Below are 22,770 nucleotides of genomic sequence, written 5' to 3' on the forward strand. Positions count from 1 at the left end.
GGTAGAAGCATACGTTTTTGGACGAACATTGAATCATATTCTGATAACTTTCTTCGAGCACAGTAGGAAAGGTAAACCAACAACCGAGAAAATCTCTAACTCTTAAAGAACATCCAACATCAGCAACACACACAATGCCAAAAGCCTGTTACTCAGCAATGTTCGTTTGTCAAAGAGTAACTTTTCAATGTGTGCATATCCAAGCATACATTTTTGGGGCAAAATAGAGTGATGATGAAGGTTGGTTAGCAGTTACATTTTGCCTAAATCTGTTCAGGTTTCTCTCACTTCTAAATAGATACAAAAACCAGTAAGGAAAGATAAAAGTCGGGCGGAGCCGACTATATAATAACCTACACCAACCCTGCTATTATAAATTCTGGTAATATATAAATATATAAGTATATGAGAGCTATATCTAAATCTGAACCGACTTTTAAACAGATTGATTGAAAATTGTAGCCCCATATAGACCGATCCGCCGATTTAGGGTCTTACGCCAATAAAAGCCACGTTTATATCCGATTTTGCTGAAATTTGGGAGAGTGAGTTGTCTTAGGCCCTTCAACATCCTTCGTCAATTTGGCCCAGATCGGTTCCGATTTAAGGTTTTGGGCCCGTAAAAGGCACATTTATTGTCTGATTTTGCCAAAACTTGGGACAGTGAATTGTGTTAGGCACTCCGACATCTTCCTTTGATTTGGCCCAGATCGATCCCGATTTGGATATAGCTGTCATATAGACTGATCCTTCGATTTAGGGTCTTAGGCTCAAAAAAGCCACATTTATTATCCGATTTTGCTGGAATTTGGGACAGTGAGTTGTGTTACGCCATTCTACATCTTTCTTTAAATTTGGCCCTGATCGGTTCAGATTAGGATATTTCTGCCATATAGACCGATTTTTCGATTTAAGGTTTTGGGACCGTAAAAGGAGTTTTGGAACAGTGAGTTAAGTTAAGCCCCTTGACATACATCTGCAATATGGCCCAGATCGGACCAGATTTGGAAATTTTTCTTTAAATTTGGCCCTGATCGGTTCAGATTTGAATATAGCTGCCATATACACCGATCTCTCGATTTAAGGTTTTGGGCCCATAAAAGGCGCATTTATTGTCCGATTTCGCCGAAATTGGGGACAGTGCTTTGTGCTAGGCTCTTCGATATTTTGCAGCAACTTGGCCCAAATCGGTCCAGATTTGGATATAGCGGCCATGTAGACCGATGTGTCGATTTAAAGTCTTGGTCCCATAAGAGGCGTATTTATGAACAGATTTCACTAAAATTTGACACAGCGACTTATGTTAGGCTTTTCGACATCCGTGTCGTATATGGTTCTGATCGGTTTATTTTTTGATATAGCTGCTGTAATTATTAGTATATGGTCCAAATTGGCCCGCCCGAATTTAGCACGCTCTTACTTGTTAGTATTTATTTAATAAGTTTATCCTTTAGTTAACCCATTGTCTCCTTTGTGGAAAATATTCCCATAATTCATGTTTTCTTTGCCTTCCATTAAAATTTCTTTTCCGGGTCAACATTTTAAGGAATTCGTTTATTTTGCTTTCAAAGGCAATATATGTGGCCATTACTCATGATGACTCCTGACGCGAAGGCACTTCATTTCGTACTGGTACGAGTAGATAGTAAAGTCCATGTAAATACATCAACGCTTTCGTGGCCGGTCAGCCAAAACAAACAAATAAACAAACAAACAAACAAACAACGAAAATAAATGTTGGCATTTTGTTATACAAGTTGTTGTCGCCATTTGTCGCAAGTGCGTGCATGCATCACAACAAATGGTCAACTAAAATGGGGAGGTAGGTGCGTTGTCACACGTACCACCTACACTCATGTGTATGGCGATGGCTATGGCAACACATGATGAGTATCATGTCAACAACCAACTAAATGCGAACGCAATGCAAACAAAACAAACATACAAAGTTTTATGAGACAAACATAATAAATGAGTGAGAGGATTTCAAGTGAGAGGGCGAAAAAGGGCCTTGGAATATAACTATCGGACTGACTGTTGAGAGTTGTAGGAAACTAAAGATCGGTTTTATAGCTTCTATACGAGGTTTTGAGCCGATTTGGACTGCAATTAGTACAGTTGTTACAACCAAAAACGAAATATCTCATGCAAAATTGCAGCCAAATCGGATAAGAAATACGCCCTTTTTGAGGCTCAAAAAGGCAAGCTCCTAGCTTTACTCCTTCGAACAGGCAGATAGACGGATAGATGGACAGACACATGGATGGACGGACATACCTAAATCGACTGTCAAGACAATCAAGAATATATAGGGTTTGTTGGGTTTCAGATCAATATTTCCATGTATTACAAATGAAGCCAGCGTAGCTCAGAGCTGAGCTTGTCCGCATAGAACGCTGAACGCCTGGGTTCGAATCCTGGCGAGACCAACAGAAAAATTGTACAGAGGGGGTTTTCCCTTCCTAATACTGGCGACATTTGTGAGGTACTATGCCATGAAAAACTTGTCTCTACAGAGGGGCTGCACTGTGGTACGCCGTTCGGACTCAGCTTTAACAAGTAAAAGCGTGCTAAGTTCGGCCGGGCCGAATTTTGGGAACCCACTACCATGGATTCTGCTAAAAATTGATAAAAAATAAAATAAGTTGTAGGTCATAATTTTATTCTACATACCAAACTTCTGTCAAACCAGCAAAAATTAAAGCTTCTTGGAACTGAACAAGGATGATCGAGATACCGGTTAACATGGGAGCCATATCAGGTTATATACTACTTTTGGTCGTATTTGGCACAGTTGTTGGAAGTCAAAACAAAACATCGCATGCAAAATGTCAGCCAATAAAGGGGCTCAAGAGGTCAAATCGGGAGATCGGTTTTTATGGGAGCTATATCAGGTTAGAGACCGATTTGCATCTTACGTAACGCAGTTGTTGGAAATCATAACTGAACAATACATGCAGAATTTCAGCCAGATCGGATAAAAATTACGGCTTCCAGGGGCTCAAGAAGTCAAATCGGGAGATCGGTTTATATGGGAGCTATATTAGGTTAGAGACTGATTTGGACCGTAGTTGGCACAGTTAGTGGAAGTTAAAAAAAAACACCACATGCTCAATTTCAGACAAATCGGATAAAAATTGCGCCTTCCAGGGGCTCAAGAAGTCAAATCGAGAGATCGATTTATATGGGAGCTATATCTAAATCTGAATCGATATGGCCCATTTGCAATCCCCAACGACCTACATTAATATTAAATATCTGTGCATAAATCCAAGCAGCTAGCTTTACGCGTTCGACCTCTATCGTGATTTTGACAGACCGACGGTCGGATATGGCTAGATCGATTAAGAACCACGACTCGATCACGACGGGGTCTTAGGCGAATATTTCGAGGTGTTACAAACGGAATGTCTAGATAAGTATACATCCATCCCATGGTGGTGGTTATAAAAAGGAGGCCCGTTATCATTGGGCTTAAAACTTGAATCTGCCCCTGTTCCTCAATGGAATATGGGCAAATTTCCATTTCTACATACGAACTGACGAAGTTAATATACGGCCTACGAAGTTAAGATTCGTCCCGGCCAAACTTTGCAAACTTTTATTGTTTTTTTAAGAATTAATTTTTTCCTAATGAAGCTTATGCAGATAATCCATCAATTATCGTGAAACGAACATGATGCGAAGAGCACCTGTCGAAACTCAATTAAATAACAGGTAAATTACATATGACGACCAACAACGATGACAAAAGGTAGATTAAAATAAAAATTCATAAACAAAATTCCCGGCCATGAGTGCGTATGATTATTTTTATTTATCTATTACAGGGTGCGCCAGTAAAACTTACTTATTTAATAAATATAAATAAAAACAAAAGCGATTCAGCTATTGATTTAATGATCAATAAAATATCCCATTTTTATACCCACCACCCACGAATGGGGTATATTCTTGTTGCTATTTCGCTTGCAACACATCGAAATATTCATTTCCGATCCTATAATGTATTTATTTTTTATCGTCGAAAAATCTAAGACGATCTATCCGTCTGTCCGTCCATCCGTCTGTCTGGTGAAATGACACCACAGTATTTAAAAATAGAGATATTGAGCTAAAACTTTGCAAAGATTCTTTTTTGTCCATAGGCAAGTTAAGTTTGAAGATAGGCTTAATTGGACTACATATTGATATAGCGCCCGTATACCGATCTGCTGATTTAAGGGCTTTGACTCATTTAAGCCACATTTATTATCCGATTTCACTGAAATTTGGTACAGTGAATTGTGTTAGACCTATCGACATCCTTGTTCAATTCGGCCCAGATTGGTCCTGATAGCTGCCATATAGACCGATCTCTCGATTTAGGGTCTTGGGACCATTAAAGCGACATTTATTACCCGATTTTGCTGAAATTTGGGAGAGTGAGTTGTGTTAAGTTTTTTGATTTTATTGCTCAATACGGCCCAGATCGGTTCAGATTTAGATATATCTGCCATAAAGACCGATCTCTTGATTCAAAGTCTTGGGCCCATAAAAGGCGCATTTATTGTCCGATTTCGCTAAAATTTGGGACAGTAAGTTATGTAAAGCCCCTCTACATTCTTGTTTAATTTCGCGCAAATCGATCCTGATTTAGGTATAGCTGCCATATAGACCGATCTCTCGATTTAAGGTCTTGGGCCCTAGGCGCTATTATTGTCCGATTACGCTGAAATTCGGAACAGTGAGTTAGGTTAGACCCTTCGACATCTTTTTTCAATTTTGCCCAGATTGGTCCAGATGTTGAGAAGCTGTCATATATACTGATCTCCTCATTTAAGGTTGTAGGCTCAAAGGTGAATTTATTAACCGATTTTCCTGAAATTAGGCACAAGGAGTTGCGTGAGGCCCCTCGACATTAGTACCGAGTATGGTTAAGATGGGTCCAAATTTCGATATAACTGTTATATGGGCCGATCTTTCATTTTAAGGAGTTGGGCCCATAACAGGCCCATATTTTCCGATTTCGTTGACATTTGGTATAGCGAGTTGTGTAAGGCTACACGACATCCCAGTTCAATATGGCCCAGATCGGCTACACGACATCCCAGTTCAATATGGCCTTTGGGTAGACCGATCTCCCGAATTTTAAGTCTAAGACCCATAAAATGTGCATTTATTAACCAATTTCGCTGAAATTAAGCAGAACGAGTTCTGTTAGACCCTTTAACATTCGTTTCGAGTATGGTCAAGATCGGGCTATATTTGTATATAGCTGTCATATATATCGATCTCCCGGTTTAATTATTTTATAACTCGATATCGCTGTTAGGTTCTTTAATATTCGTGTTCAATATGGTTCAGATCGTGGTATATTCGGATAAAGCTGTCCGTGGAGCCATATTTCGATGCTATACGGTATTGTCTCCCAAGAAGCCCATTTACTGGAGGACCAATGATTGAGGTCATCCAGATTAACTGGATGAACCATATGCTAAGGTACGGGTGGATAAATTTTGGGTTCCATGGCATATAAATAAGTGAGAAATCGGCACAAGGCATGCTACAGGTGGGTATTTTATCGCCACTTCTATGGGTGTCCACAATAAACAACCTATTACGGTTGCTGATTAAGGAAGGTTTTGAACTGAGGGGGGATGAAAGGTGCATTTTTTTTTACCGACGGATTTGGTACTATAATTTGTGTTAGACCTTTACAAAGCCTTCCTAAATATGGTGGTGATCGGACTATATTTAGACATAGTTGCTTTGGGTTCAAAAATGATGAAATGATCAGCGTATTGTGTCCAAAGTTGGTTAATATAAAAAATATCCGAGGCGGTTGGTTGTCAAAGTTCGGTCCGGCCGGACTTAAAGCCTTTTTACGTGTTTTTCTGCAGTCTTGAAAATGATATCGGGTAAATGACGACCCCCATTGCGCATACACTGATTAGGTCGATTAGGGACCAACTATTTCCATTACCTACATCGCAAACCAGACAGTAATGCGTTCACAATGAAGTAGTTTCTGGTGAAGTTTACGCGGGTTTACACCACTCCAATGCATTGCTTGTTGACGCAGCAGGAAATGTGAAATTGAGCCTAGTCATTGAAAAAAACTACCGTGTTTTCAGACAGGTTGTTAATCAGCATTTCATATGCACTTTGACGGGCAGCAAAATCGTGTTCAGTTAATTCTTGTACAACAGCCCATTTATCGGGATGACATTTTGAGGTCTTGATGGAGAATTCGTCTAGCAGAGCTGTCGAAAATTCCCATATCAGATGCGTGTTTGCGAGACGAACGCTGGGGAGAACTCGCAACTGACTGCCTCACTCTTTCGATATTCTTTGAAGTTCAGGTCATCCGTTGAAATCCATTTCTAAGCTTAGCGACACTACCACACTGCCGAAATGAGTCAACTCACGACAAAATCAAATTACGGCCAGGAACGAGTCTGTGAGGAGGACTTTCAAGCGAGCGCGGAAGGCACGTTGTATAACAATTGAGCAATTGAGCGATCGTTAGAAAATAAGATCTAGACGGCGAAGAGCCGCTGTTCCCTAGACCAGAGCATGATGGCAACTAACTTGAGAGATAAACAAACTTGGGTACTTCGCCCTACAGATGCCCGCACTCTCAACTCTTTGCCCGACCAACTCACCTCTTGGAAGTTTTTATAAACACCACCGTAGGATGGGGGTATACTAACCTAGCCATTCCTATTGTAACACCTCGAAATATTGGTCTAAGACTCCATATAGTATATATATTCTGGATCGTCACGACATTCTGATTCGATCTAGCCATGTCTGTCTGTTTGTCCGTCCATTTGCCGAAATCACTATAGCGGTGGAACGCGTAAAGCTAGCCGCTTAAAATTTTGCGCAGATACTTAATATTGATGTAGGTCGTTGGGGATTGCAAATGGGCCATATCGGTTCAGATTTAGATATAGCTCCCATATAAACCGATCTCCCGATTTGACTTCTTGAGCCCCTGGAAGCCGCAATTTTCATTCGATTTGGCTGAAATTTTGCATGAGGTGTTCTCTTATGACTTCCAACATTTGTGTCAAGTACAGTCCAAAACAGTCTATAACCTGATATAGCTCCCATATAAACGGGTCTCCCGATTTGACTTATTGAGCCCCTGGTAGCCGCAATTTTCATCCGATTTGGCTGAAATTTTGCACATGGTATCCCCTTATCACTTCCAACATTTGTATCCAAATCGGTCTATAACCTCCCATATATAAACCGATCTCTCGATTTGACTTCTTGAGCCCCTGGAAGCTACAAATATCGTCCACTTTGACTGAATTTTTGCATGTAGAGTTCTGTTATGACTTTTAACATATGTGTCAAGTACGGTTCAAATCGGTCTATAACCTGATATTGGTCCCATATAAACTGATCTCCAGATTTGCCTTTTTGAGCCCTTACGAGCCTCAATTTTTGTTCGATTTGGCTGAAATTTTCCACATGGTGTTCTCTTATGACTTCCAACAACTGTGTCAAATACGGTCTAAATCCGTCTATAACCTGATATAGGTCCCATATAAACCGATTTCCCGATTTGACTTCTTGAACCCCTGGAAGCCACAAATTTCGTCTGACTTGGCTGAAATTGAGCACTTGGTGTTCTTTTATGACTTGCAACATTTGTGTCATGTGCGGTTCAAATTGGTCTATAACTTGATATAGGTCCCATATAAACCGATCTCCCGATTTGACTTCTTGAGCCCCCGGAAACCACAAATTTCGTCCGATTTAGCTGAAATTTTGCATGTAGGGTTCTTTTATGACTTTCAACAACTGTGTCAAATACATTCCAAATCGGTCTATAACCCGATATAGCACCCATATAAACCGATCTCCCGATTTAACTCCTTGAGCCCCTGGAAGCAACAAATTTCGTCCGATTTGGCTGAAAATTTGCATGTAGTGTTCTGTTATGATTTTCAACATCTGTGTCAAGTGCGGTTCAAATCGGTCGATAACTTGATATAGCTCCCATATAAACCGATCTCCCGGTTTTACTTTTTGAGCCCTTACGAGCCGCAATCTTTGTCCGATTCGGCTGAAATTTTGCATGCTGTGTTCTGTTACGACTTCCAACAACTGTGCCAAGTACGGTCCAAATTAGTTTTTAACTTGATATAGCTTCCATATAAACCGGTCTCCCGATTATCTTTGTTTGGTTCCTGGAGGCCACCGTAGCGCAGAGGTTAGCATGTCCGCATATAACGCTGAACGCTTGGGTTCGAATCCTGGCGGGACTACTAGAAAAAATTTTCAGCGGTGGTTTTCTCCTCCTAATGCTGGCTACATTTGTGAGGTACTATGCCATGTAAAACTTCTCTCCAAAGAGATGTCGCAATGCGGCACGCCGTTCGGACTCTGCTATAAAAAGGAGGTCCCTTATCATTGAGCTTAAACTTGAATCGGTCTACACTCATTGATATGTAAGAAGTTTGCCCCTGTTCCTTAGTGAAATATTCGTGGACAAAATTTGCATTTTTGGTTCCTAGAAGCTTTAATTTTTTCAGATTTGACAGAAGTTTGGTATGTAGAATCAAATTATGTCCCTCAACTAAATTTAATTTGTATAAACTTTTAGCAGAATCCATGGTGTTGGGTTCCAAAGATTCAGCCCGGCCGAACTTAGCACGCTTTTACTTGTTTCAAAGTTTCCCTGCCGCACCCTGTATATTGCCAAAATACTGATACTCGTACAATGCTTATAGAGTTCAATTATTTTAATTAAATTTTTATTTCTTTGGTTTGAGGCCCCATTTTAAGGCACTTCTCTTCTCTCTTTCCATCTCCATCCCATACCAACGCATAAAGTTGTCACATATTGTCAAGATTGTTTGCTCCATTAATAGAGAAATTCAAAATGAAAATCTATCTGTAAATTGCACGCACTTTATACGCTGCATATGCACTCAAGCTTGTCCTACTATGTTTTAAGGATATCTGCTGCTGTACGCAAGTATGGCATCTGTGTTGAAAAACAATTACCGGTCTTCCTCGACATCTCTGCATATTGGTGCTTGCTTGCCATTCGCAGAATTTAATAGCACTTCAATTTGGTAGGGATGTAAGTGAGGAAGGGATTCTTGTTATTTGTTGTTGGTGGTGACACAAGAAGAGTACCATTTATGGCTCAACATCTTTGCATGGGATGGGCATGAATATTCAAGTGAACGCGCATTGCATGTCCTTTAATGCCAAATTAAATAGCATTCATGTATTGTGAAGTGGAAAAACAAAACCAGAAACCTTAAGTGAGTCCTTACTGAACCTACATTTAGTGCTGAGTGTAACAATGTTGGCGGCACACACTGGCTTGCTTAATGGGTAAAACGCGCCGGCGCATAATCCTGTCCTCTGCTGAAAGATAATATTTAATAAATTTCTCAGTGTGGCTGGGAGTGTGTGTGTGTGTGTGTGCGTTTGTGAGAGTGTTTATGAAGCCGCCACAAATACACACAGACACACCATCGTAAACCAAGAGATACAGTTTGTTGTTTGCTTACAGTGGTAACTAACGCCTTGTTGCTGTAGCCTGAACTAAATCTTGTGGCCATTGAATATGGCCTAGCATGGTGATTATGATGTTGTATGAAGCGGATGATGAGGATGCTATGTTGTCGTCATCATATTTGCTTTCAAAATATTAGCAAAGATTGTGTGTGCATGTGTGTTTGTGTGTCTGCAGAGAGTGTATGAGCCTGTGTAGGCTGCTCTTGCCGGGTCATAGCAAGATAGTGGCAACTATGAATGGCCATTGTGTTGAATAGACGACAAATAGTGTATGGTGTTATGCTAAGTGTCCTTTGCAGAATTATTTCCATGAACTACAGTATATTAGCAGGATGACAACAACTGGACGAAGGATGTCAGGGGATGGAGATGTCAAATAGGGAGGAGAAAGGAAGAAGAGCCCACACTCGCCTAGACTCACACACACACACGCACTTGAACTTACAAATTGTGTTGTCGTTGCTGTTGTCATTGTTGGTGTAAAAAGCCAAAGGATACTTTTGCAAAGCGAAAGTGTTTTATGTCTTTGTGTGTGTGTGTGTGTGTGAACATTCTGTTGGTTCTCGATGTGTTCGTGTGTGTATTTCTCGGGTCTTGTGGCAGCCACAGCATTGTCCTTATGGCTGCTGCGTTTTATTTTCTTCTTCACTTCGGGTATGTCCGCCCATATTATTGTTTTTGCTGTTGCTGCTGCTGCTGCTGTTGATGTTATTGTTCTTGTGCTCCTCGTTTTGGTCGCTCAGTTATTTTTTTCGGCTATAAATACCATTGTTAGCAAAGGATATTGAGTCAAAAACTAAACTGTCTTATCCTCGATAAGTACTTTCAGCTGGAAATAGTTTCAACGGCGCGAATTATCTATCTTTCAAATAAAAAAATCCAAAGGAACAAAAGTTTTGAAGCGTTTTACAACTCAGAGTCTAATTTGCATATTGAGAGAATTTTGTGCAAAATTTGTAACAGTGATGTAAGTGTGACTAATCACAAAAAAAATTTGGAATTAAAACAGCATAAGATATAAACGAATATAAGGAACTTTTTGTAAAAGGTTAATAAGAGACTCAAATGTTTTTATTGGATTAACAGAGCTGAGGTGTGTTGCGAATGTGTCTTAAATTGCACCATAGTGAAGTTAATGAGTGGTTGAATGAACTCTAAAGAAGTTTAAAAATATAAAAAATAGATATTATGAAGACATACTAAAATTGAGTGTTTTGTATTTTGCATGCTATGAATCTAAAAAAATGAGATCATGCCAAGACTGTAACGGAAAGATGTCAGACCATAAACTTTATGGGCTCCAGAGCCACATTTGTAGTGTAGCTATTATGGTGTTGTTGTTAAAAATAATTTACAAATTAGAAATATGGTTAAAATTTAGTACTGTTTCGAAACATTCATTAAATTAAGCTCCTTAATGTGTAATGAAGTGTGTGCATGGGTGCGTATGAATCTAACAATGTACATGGGTGCGTATGAATGAGATATGTACATGACTACGTATGATTCATATTAATTTTGGAGAACAATTACAAAATTCAAATTATTTCCTACATAAAATTTTAAATTTTTCGCAAATAAAGTGGAAAATAATCGAATCTAGTTTGTTATGTGGTCACATTTACAAATTTTGCCCATAAACATTTCACTAAAGAACAGGGGCAAACTATTGTTGTGTGACAACTTTTTTTTTAATTCTACAAAAATTCGTTTGAGAATATTTTAAAATCACTATATAAGGCAACAGAAGTGAACATTACATAGCAATTTTGTGTTTTGCCATTGTTATACAGTGCTTACCTGATACACTTTAGGAAAGTAATTAAAAAGGCATTAAATTCGGCTGAGCTGAACTTTGGATACCCATTAAGGCGGATATACATGTTAGACACTTTTCGTCAAAGTCCATAGCAGTTAAAACAAAATAAATCCCGATCAAACTCTGCAACGATGTCGAGGGGTCTAAAACAACTCACTTTTACAAATTTCAGCGAAATCGGGTAATAAACTGGATTAGAATGGTTTAAAATTGTAAATCAGAAGATCGGTCTATGTAAAAAGTGCTCATTTTGCCCATGAACATTCCCCTAAGGAACAGGGCAAACTTCTCACATATCAATGATTGCAGTCCGATGCAAGTTTAAGCTCAGTGATACAGGGCCTCCTTTTTATAGCCGAGTACGAACGGCGTGCCGCAGTGCGACACCTCTTTGGAGAGAAGTTTTATATGGCATAGTACCATTGGTAGGAGAGGAAAACCACCGCTGAAATTTTTTTGTGATGGTCTCGCAAGGATTCGAACCCAGACGTTCAGCGTCATAGGCGAACATGCTAACCTCTGCGCTACGGTGGCCTCTTCTATGTAAGGTATATGCAAATATGGTCCGATTTGATCCAGACTCGGAAAGGATGTCGAGAGGTCTAACAGAACTCTCTTTGCTAAATTTCAGCGTAATCAGGCAATAAGTGTGTGTTTCATGAGACGAAGTCCTTAACTAGGGAGATCGGTCTATACGGCAGCTATAACGAATTATGATCCGAACAAGACTACTTAGCAAGGGTTTCGGGGTGATAAGGCCTTAAGTCCGGAGATCGGTCGTTATGACCGGTATATCCAAATATTGACCAATTTAGAAAAAGTTTCGCCTGGATATCAAAGGGTCAAAGGCAACTATGCGTACCAAATTTCGGTCTATATGGGGCAATATCATATATTCCGATATAGCCCATCTTTGAGTTTGACCGTGCCGAACTTTGAATACGCACTACCATGGGGTATTCTCTTTTATAACAACTCCACTACCATGTCCATTATAATATGCAAATGGGGACTGATCTGGATGATATTTGATTCAGGTCCCGAGAACTCTTATACAAGACACATTTTCGGCGAAATCAGGCAACAAATCCGCTTTTTATGGGATTAAGAACCTAAATTGATAGATTGGTCAAAATGGCAGCTATGCAAATGCAACTCTCCATACCAAATTGCGGTCTATATGGGGCAATATCATATATTCCGATATAACCCATCTTTGAGTTTGACCGTGCCGAACTTTGGATACCCACTACCATGGGGTATCCTCTTTATAACAACTCCACTCCCATGTCCATTGTAATATGCAAATGGGGACTGGTCTGGATGATATTTGATTCAGGTCCCGAGAACTTCTATGCAAGACACAGTTTCAGTGAAATCGGTTAACCAAATCCACTTTTTATGGGATTAAGAACCTAAATTGGAAGATTGGTCAAAATGGTAGCTTTATCTAAACTTGGTCTGATCTGGACCATATACTGGTTGGATGACTGGTGGCTTAATATAAGTCACTGTGTCAAATTCCAGCTAAATCGGATAATATGCAGCTTTAATGGGCTTTAGACCTGTATGAGCTTAAGACCTTTAATCGGAGTTATATCAAAATATAGGCCGATGGGGGACATGTTGAAAGCGCATGTCAAAGAGCCTAAAACAGCGCACTGTGCCACATTTCAGCGAACTTGGGTAATAAACGGTGTTTTTTATGGGCCCAAGGACTAAGACCGGAGATCAGTTTATATAGCAGCTATATCCAAAAATAAAACAATCGGAACAAAATAAGGCACGGATGTCGAAAAGCCTAACATATAGTCACTGGGCCAAATTTCAGCGAACTCGGATAATAAATGCGTCTTTTATAGACCAAAGACTTTATATCGCGAGATCAATCTATAAGGCAGCTATATCTAAATGTAGCCCCGTCATGACCATACTCTGTCGGAATGTCGAGGACCCTTAGCCATTACATTGTGTCAAATTTCACCGAAAATGGATAATAAATGTGGCCTTAATGGACCTTAGGCCTCAAATTGACACATCGGTATATATGGGGGTTTTATCAAGATATAGTCCGATATTTTCCATTCGAACTCAACCTGCGTATACACAAAAAGCAGGTTGAGGCGGTATGTATGTATTAAAAGTTGTCTGTGCAAAGTTTCAGCTAAATTTAAAGTCTGTGCAGGCCGCATAGCGACGCAACTTGGAAGAGAAGGTTTAACATGGCAGAATACCTCACAAATGTAGCCAGCATTAGTAAGGGGGATAACCACCGCTGAAATTTTTTCCGATGCTCAAGCCGGGATTTGAACCCAGGCGTTCGGCATCATAGGTCGACATTCTATCTTCTGCGCCACGGTGGCCTCTTTGGCTGTCTAATGGGAGACACTTGTGGTCGAGTGCGAGGCGGAACCGGGATCAAAGCTAGAGGGAGAGGACAGAGGGAGTCTGGGAGTCTACATTGAGAACCCAGGGACTGATATCTCATTTGGACTGCCTAACCATAATACTGTCCTGAAGGCGGAGGTCCGGCCAATCAAGGAATGCGTGAGGTTGTGTGGTGCTAACGCGAGGACGTCGAGTGTGAACATCTTTACGTACAGTAAACTGGCCATAAGGGCAATGGCAACCAGGAAAGTTAAGTCACGAACAGTATTTTTTTATACCCTCCACCATAGGATGGGGTATACTGATTTTGTCATTCTGTTTGTAACACCTCGAAATATGCGTCTAAGACCCCATAAAGTATATATATTCTTGACCGTCATGTCATTTTAAGTCAAGTCGAACTAGCCATGTCCGTCCGTCCGTCTGTCCGCCCGTCTGTACGTCCGTCCATCTGTACGTCCGTCTGTACGTCCGTCCGTCTGTACGTCCGTTCGTCTGTACGCCCGTCCGTCTGTACGTCCGTCCATCTGTACGTCCGTCCGTCTGTACGTCCGTGCGTCTGTACGTCCGTCTGTCCGTCCGTCCGTCCGTCTGTCTGTCGAAAGCACGCTAACTTTAGAACGAGTAAAGCTAGGCGCTTGAAATTTTGCACAAATACTTCATATTAGTGTAGGTCGGTTGAGATTGTAAATGGGCCAAATCGGTCCATGTTTTGATATAGCTGCCATATAAACCGATCATGGATCTTGACTTGACGATTTGTACAACGGCTTCTCGCATGATCTTCAACATAGGCGTCAAATATGGTCTGAATCGGCCTATACCTTGATACAGCTCCCGTATAAAGCAATCTCCTTATTTAACTCCTTGAGTACCTAAAGGACGTAATTCTTATTCAAATTGGATTCAATTTTACATAATGGCTTCTATTTTGGTATTCATCATTGCCTCAAAAGGGATGCCGGGAAAAAACTCCACAAATGCGATCAATGGTATAAAATTCGGCCCCTCCGACACTTTTACTTGTTTTTATTACTTTGAAAATGAAAGCCACAAATTAAATTTTTCCAAAGAAATTGATGTGCCTTCACATATATGAAAATCTGAAATGTTGTCAACCATCAGTCTTACTTCTTCATGCTCAGTTTATTACATAGTTACTTTTGTTACAAACCACAAATTTTGCGCCATTACAATCTTTCATTTATAGACTTTTGCTAGTATAGCAAACTTTACAGAATTTCTTAAACCAATGCGAACAAAAAAAAAGTCGTGTTGTAAAGGGAGTTTTTTGGTACAGAATTTGTGGTCACAATCCTTTAACTGACCAAAAAAATGTTTACTTTGCCACAAAAATTGCAGTCGATAAGGAAATTAATAAAATTTTAAATGAAGGGTGTAGTCCAGTGAAGTAAAATTGGTTTATTAGATTTTTATGGGTAGCTGTATACAAAATGAAATTTTTATTAACGAAAGATTTACAATGCAAAATGTTGTGGGCATGTTATGGGACAAGGGGACGACTATTATACATTGGGGTGGATTGAAATAAGTGTATATTACGATCGATATTTATTGAGCTGAGGAGGCCACATAGGCAGAGAGGTTAGCATGTCCGCCTGTGATGCTAAACGCCTAGGTTCGAATTAAACATCAGAAAAAATTTTGTTTTCAGCGGTGGTTATCCCTTTTTATACCCAACACCGAAGGATGGGGGTATATTCATTTTGTCATTCCGTTTGCAACACATCGAAATATCCATTTCCGACCCTATAAAGTTTATATATTCTTGATCAGCGTAAAAATCTAAGACGATCTAGACTTGTCCGTCCATATGTCTGTTGAAATCACGCAACAGTTTTTAAAAATAGAGATATTGAGCTGAAATTTTGCACATATTCTTTTTTTGTCCATAAGCAGGTTAAGTTCGAAGATGGGCCATATCGGACTATATCTTGATATAGCCCCGATATAGACCGATCCGCCGATTTAGGGTCTTAGGCCCATAAAAGCCACATATCCGATTTTGCTGAAATTTAAGACAGTGAGTTGTGTTAGGCCCTTCGACATCCTTAATAAATTCGGCCCAGATTGGTCCAGATTTGGATATAGCTGCCATATAGACCGATCTCTCGATTTAAGGTTTTGGGTCCCTAAAAGGCACATTAATTGTCCGATGTCGCTGATATTTGGGATAGTGGGTTAAGTTAAGCCACTAGGCATACTTTTGCAATATGGCACAGATCGGTCCAGATTTGGATAAAGCTGCCATATAGACCGATCTATTGGTTTAAGGTTTTGGGTTCTTAAAAGGCGCATTTATAGTCCGATGTCGCTGAAATTTGACACTGTGACTTATGTTAAGCTTTTCGAAATCCGTGTCGTATATGGTTCAGATAGGTTTTTTTTTTAGATATAGCTACTAAAAAGACCAATATTTTGTCATACACAATTGAACAATAACTTGTACTTATTAGTATTTGGTCCAAATCGGAACATATTTCGATATAACTGCTATGGTACATAAGGTATGCAATTTTCACAGGATTTTGATGAAGGGTGGTTTACATATATACCGGAGGTGGTGGGTATCCAAAGTTCGGCCTGACCGATCTTAACGCCTTTTTACTTGTTGATGCTGGCGACATCGGTACTTTGCCATGTAAAAGCCTCTCCTCATAGAGATGTCGCACTTCGGCATGTCGGTCGGAATATATAAAGGCAGTCCCTTATTTTTGAAATTAAGCACTCATTGACGTGTGGGAAATTAGCACCTGTTCCTTAAAGGAAAGTCCACGGGCAAATTTGCATTTATTGAGCTAGAAAATCTTGAATCAAACAGCACTTATTGATATGAGAGAGATGTCGCTATGGACACACACCTAATCCAGTAATCGGCTTGTTGTGCGCTCTAAAAACTATAAAGTAACCTCTAAAAAGAAAATTTTAAGTTAGGAATTCCGCGATACTTACAAAATCCTTAATTGTTTTCAATGCCACTCCCCTAAGTTGGTTCATGACTGATATTGTGTCTTCACCTAAGTACCGGTATCTGTTGGACGCGAAAGCCGGGCAATGACAAAGGAAATGCTCCTACGTCTCATCATCTTCCCCGCATGCCCTACACATGGTATCACTTGTCGCACCAATTTTACATAAGTGAGCTCGTAGTCCTATGTGTCCCGTTATGATACCAACAACTATACGGACCTCCTTCTGGCTTTCTTTCAGTAACAGCCTTGTCTTCTCACGATCTGGATCCTCCCATAGCATTTTCGCCGTCCTACCGACTGTTTCGCAGTTCCACAATGTTGCATGCGCATTCGTCGCTCACTCCCTTAACTCGGACTGCGTCGACCCGAAAGGCTTCAGGTTAACCAAGTTTATTGACGGCAGTCCTCTGGCCTTAACCGCCAAATCGTCTGCCCTTTCATTTCCCCTTACTCCGTTATGGCCCGGCTCCCAAACGATGCGGATTTTCTCATCCTTAGAGAAGGCGTTAATCTCCTTCTTACACTGCAAGACTTTTCGTGAACTTACCGCCCTGGTTTTTATTGCCCTTATGGCAACTTTACTGTCGGTAAAGAGGTTCACACTCGACGTCCCCGCGTTAGAGTACTCCCTAAAGCAAACTGAACCTTATTTCCGACTATGGCAACATGGACGAATTTGATATCTATTTTCTATTTAGGAGCCGGTGGCCGCCCAGCCCCAAAACACCCTCCAAACGGTTCATACTTATCGACCAAGGCAATATGGGGCTCAAATTAAAGGGATTTGGGAGTGGAGCAAGAATTTGAAATCCATATTTGAGTCCAAATGTCTCCCCTAAAAACCACTACTCATTACACTAATTTTCAAAAATACCAGATCTCGATTTGTAACGCAATTCTTTCGAAATTTTTTTGCTCTCTTACAATCACCAAAAACAAAACAAATGGATATATTAGACCAATCACGACTATATAGAGCCATGTGTTTGGGGAGCCGCCCCACCCCAAAATACCTCCCTATTACATAAAAGCTATTTGGGGTACAAATTCTTTGATTTTCGGGAAATTGATATTCCTTTTTTGGGACAAAGACCCTGGGGCCCGACCCACTCTCAAACCCAACTTATTTACCATGCCATAATGGGGCTCATATGAAATGTTTTTCAAAGTAGAGCACGAATCATATATTAATTTTAATGGCCAAGTGACCACCCCCGAAATACGCCCTAAACCAGAAATAAGTACCAATACGCTAATATAGGTCTCAAAAGAAAGGCATTTGGTAGTAGAGCAAAAATTTCCTCAAGAACCGAGCAGGGGCAAACTTCTCACACATCAATGAGTGCTTTTCGATTCAAGTTGAGTTAATTAATGATAAGGAACCTTCTTTATACCTCTATGGGGAGAATTTTTGCATGACCATGCATGGCATTGTACTTCGCAAATGTCGCCAGCTTGGGATAAGAGGGGATTACCACCCCTTTAAATTTTTCCAGGATTCGAACGCAGGTGTTCAGCGTCGTTGGCAGACATAGGCTACAGTATCCCCATCCTTAAAAGATATTAAAGAAGTCGCAGCGGAGCGAGCCCGGCTCGGCTAGTATATTAATATAAGCTAATGATTTATTTCGATATCGGAAAATTTTAGTACTAATTGCAAAGTAAAGACAAGAAACTTTAAAATAAGCATATTGCCTTCAAATGTAAGTTACTATATTTTAAAGGACGTTACTTTCAATTTGGAATTTCGATTGCTGACTGTTTTTAATTTGCCACATTTTTTATATTTTGCTCAATTTAAAAGTTTGAGTAAAAATTTAGTGTTGGCTTAGACAAATTTTTATTCATAATACCAACTAATTACCCCTTTTTTATAAATAAGTCTATAATAGTATGCTAAAGAGAATTTATTGACGAAATTCAATGGCTACATGACAATGCCATTGGTCTAGCATGTCCTCAAATTAAACACCGTGTCCTCAAACAAAGCACCATGTCCTCAAATTAAGCATACTGTCGGTATACTATGTAGCATGTCCTCAAATTAAGTACCATGTGTTCAAATTACGAACCATGTCCTCAAATTATATGCCATGTCCTCAAATTATCTACCATATTCTCAAAATAAGTATTATGTCCCCAAATTAAGCACCATGTCCTCAAACTAAACTCAATTAAACACCATGTCTTCCAACTAAATTATCTTAAGTAGTAAACTCAGTATGCAATATTTGGTTAGATGTCTCCAAGCTATTTCAACAACTTTGGGAACCTATACAATAAACTGGTAATTTTTCATTTTAGGACCATACAGTGTAAGTCAGAGGAAGTCACATTGGAACATAGGTTAATTAGAATGTCCGCTATGTACCCAGATTCGAATCAGGCCAAAAACAACAGAAAAATATTCAGCCGTGATTATCCCCCACAACATTTGGACTAGGCTTAAAAATAAGATCATGGACATGAACATTTCACTAAGGAACAGTGGCAAACTTCTCACATATCAATGAGTGCAGTCCGATTCAAGTTTAAGCTCAATGATAAGGGGCCTCCTTTTTATAGCCGAGCCGAACGGCGTGCCGCAGTACACCACCTCTTTGGAGAGATGTTTTACATGGCATAGTATTTCACAAATATTGCCAGCATTAGGTGGGGAAACACAGACGAATATTTTTTCTGATGGTCTCATCAGGATTCGAACACAGACGTTCAGCTTCATATGCCACTGCGCTACGGTCGCCGCCTCATTTATTTAGATGAGAAAATTCTTCCCGCTAGCCCTCAATGAGATTCTTAAAGTCATATTTATATTTTGAATATAAAATTTTTTTATCATAGTTTGAAGATTCAAAATTTAATTGTATCCATTCGAATATCTCTACAACATTTGTTGGAAGGAAACCTTGTAACACTTTGGTTACAACTCTTCAGCAACTTTGATGTAACAGCAGTTCGTTACATGCGTAACTATCAATGCACTACATAGTATTTAAAGAGATTAAAAATTTAAGTGTGCATTTTAAGTTTTTTTTTACTATTTCGCTATCAAACACATTCCCATAGTCATTCAACTCTCCCCCCCCCACACTTGTATATTGATTGTGACAGTGATCCTGCAAAAATGTTAAGTCGTAAATTGGAGCACAAAGTACTTTATTTTTATGTCACTTTACGATGATTTATCACTTGTCGAAGTCGAAGAGGAGGACTACGACAACGATAACAGCAAGAAAAGCAAGACAACCCACTTGCCTCTGGCACTTCAGGGCCAATATTAAAAAACTGCAGCTCCATTTACAAGTGGCTGTGGCGGCGGCGGCAGAATTCCCCAATAGTTAGCATGCGTGACCGAAAGTGGGATAATTGCTATGGATTTCTAATAAAAACTAAGCAAGAGGGCGTCAATTGACATGGGCGATAGAAATGTTTGGAAGTAGTGCAAAAGGCGGAAGAAGATATGTGGGAGCTAGTTTAAATAATTTGAGTGCTTATCGCAACAATATTAACAAACTTCATGTATGCTTTGCTTAGGTTAGTACTCCCATACAGGTAAGCTGACATGAAGTACTACCTGTTTTACACTGGTATATCTGTCGTACTAGAAATTAAAGCTACTTGATATTTGTTTAATTGACAGCTCTTTATATTTCTCATACCAAACACAAAAAGCTTTAGCTTTTGTGAAGCGACGTGGTTATATTTTGGTGGAAAATCGCAACTAGTTATTGATGGCGAACTTAAATATTTCAAAGTGAACAAAATGTTTGTGCATCGCACCATAAATCGTTATAAAGATTCTTGAAGCGTAGCCAAAGAAAACTGCAATACCTGAAATGGTTCGGCTAGAGAATTCTCGATTTCCACGAAATCCAGTCCGTAATGGCAATCAAATGGCTTAAGACCTGTAAATATCCTATGAAACGATACAACGTATATTGAAAAACGACATCATACTTACAAGTTCCGAAAGGCACACAATTAGACTCGAAAGTGCAAAGGATTGACTACGCTTATACGAATGTTAAGTGGAATAGAATCGAAAAAAACCTAGTGAAATTATGCCATTTGAGAACAGATAGATCAAAATTTTTGAGGTGTTATCGAGAACATATGCAGAACTTTCGGTCCGAGCTCCTTTTGGCAGGACTCTAAAGTTGGTCACCTTGGCTTTTCGAAAAATTGTTCGGGTTGTCAAATATTTATTTATTGTCAGTTTTCCTACATGCTTTTTATACCAACCACCGTAGGATAGGGGGTATATTGATTTAGTCATTCCGTTTGCTACACATCGAAATATCAATTTCCGACCCTACAAAGTATATATATTTCGGATCGTCGTAAAATTCTAAGACGATGTCCGTGTGTCTGTCCGTCCGTCCGTCTATTGTAATCACTCTAGAGCCTTCAAAAATTGAGATATTCTGCTGAAATTTGGCACAGATACGTATTTTTGATGAACGCTGGTTAAGTTTTTGAACGGGCCAAATCGGACCATATTTGGATATAGCTGCTATATAGATCGATTTTCCGATAAAGGATCTAATGTCCATAAGAACTATTCACCCGATTTTGCTGAAAATTGAAAGACTGAGTAGTTTAAGGCTTCCCGAGAACTGACCCAAATATAGTTTTGATCGGACTATATTTAGATATAGCAGCCCTATAGACCGATCTCCCGATAAAGTGTCTGAAACCATAAAAGCTGCGCAGTTTTAAGCCTCTCAACATCCCATCCAAATATGGTTCAGATCGGACTATATTTAGATATAGCTGCCATATTAACCGATCTGCCGACACTGGGTCTGAAGCCCATGAAAGCTATATTTATTATCCCATTTCGTTGAAATTTGAAACAGTGGGTAATTTTAGGTCTCCCGACGTCCGTCCCAAATATGGTTTGTATCGGACAATATTTGGATATAGCTTTCATACAGAGCGATATGCCAATGAAGGGTCTGAAGCCTATAATAGCTTTATTTTTTACCCGATTTCGCTGAAATTTAAGTTAAGTTCGCCCGGGCCGAACTTTGGATACCCACCACCTCGGATATATATGTAAACCACCTTTCATCATAATCCGGTGAAAAATGCCCCCCATAGCAGCTTTCAATTTTGTAGAACAAAATATTGGTCTTTTTGGTAGCCATATCCAAATATAGACCGATCTGAAACATACGACACGAATGTTGAAGAGCCTAGCATAAGTCACTGTTTCAAATTTTGGCGACATCGGACAATAAATGCTTCTTCTATGGGTCCATAACCTTGAATTGATAGATCGGTCTGTTACACAGCTATATCCAAATCTGGACCGATCTGGGCCAAATTGCAAACAAATGTCAAGAGACCTATCACAACTCACTGTCCCAAATTTTGGCAAAAGAGAGAGAGAGGTCTATATGGCAGCTATATCTAAATCTGAACCGATATGAATCAAATTGAAGAGGGCTATAAAAGGGCCTAACACATCTCAATGCCCTAAATTTCGGCGAAAAGGGCAATAAATGCGCCTTTTGTGGGCCCAAACCTTAAATCGAGAGATCGACTTATATGACAGCTATATTGAAATCTGGACCGAACTGTACCCTTATGTAGAGAGATGTCGAGGGGCCTAACACAACTCACTGTCCCAAATTTTGGCGACGTCGGTCAATAAATGAGTCTTTTATGGGTCTAAAACCTTAAATCGAGAGATCGGTCTATATAACAGCTATATCCAAATCTGAACCGATCTGGGCCAAATTGCCAAAAAATATGTGAAGGCTCCTATCACAACTCACTGTCCTAAATTTTGGCAAAATCGGGCAATAAATGCGCCTTTTATGGGCCCAAGACTTTTAATCGAGAGATCAGTCTATACGGCAGCTATATTCAAATCTGGACCGATCTGGGCCGAATTGAAGAAAGATGTCGAATGGCCAAACACAACTCGCTGTCCCAAATTTTAGCAAAAACGGATAATAAATGTGGCTTTTATGGGCCTAAGACCCTAAATCGGCCGATCGGTCTATATGGGGGCTATATGGAGATATA

The 22,770-nt window shown here is 39.8% G+C and overlaps 1 protein-coding gene across 1 annotated transcript in view; it reads left to right on the top strand.

The window, feature by feature from the left end:
- Window positions 1-10,322: 10,322 nt before the first annotated feature.
- LOC106080947 (uncharacterized) overlaps window positions 10,323-22,770 on the top strand; it is a 54,703-nt gene continuing 42,255 nt past the window's right edge. Inside the window, exon 1 of the mRNA XM_013242575.2 lies at window positions 10,323-10,501. The gene's annotated coding sequence lies outside the window, so the exon portion shown is untranslated. The remainder of the gene's footprint in view (window positions 10,502-22,770) is intronic.

This window comes from Stomoxys calcitrans, chromosome 3, assembly GCF_963082655.1.
Source record: "Stomoxys calcitrans chromosome 3, idStoCalc2.1, whole genome shotgun sequence".
NCBI classification, from domain to species: Eukaryota; Metazoa; Arthropoda; class Insecta; order Diptera; family Muscidae; genus Stomoxys; species Stomoxys calcitrans.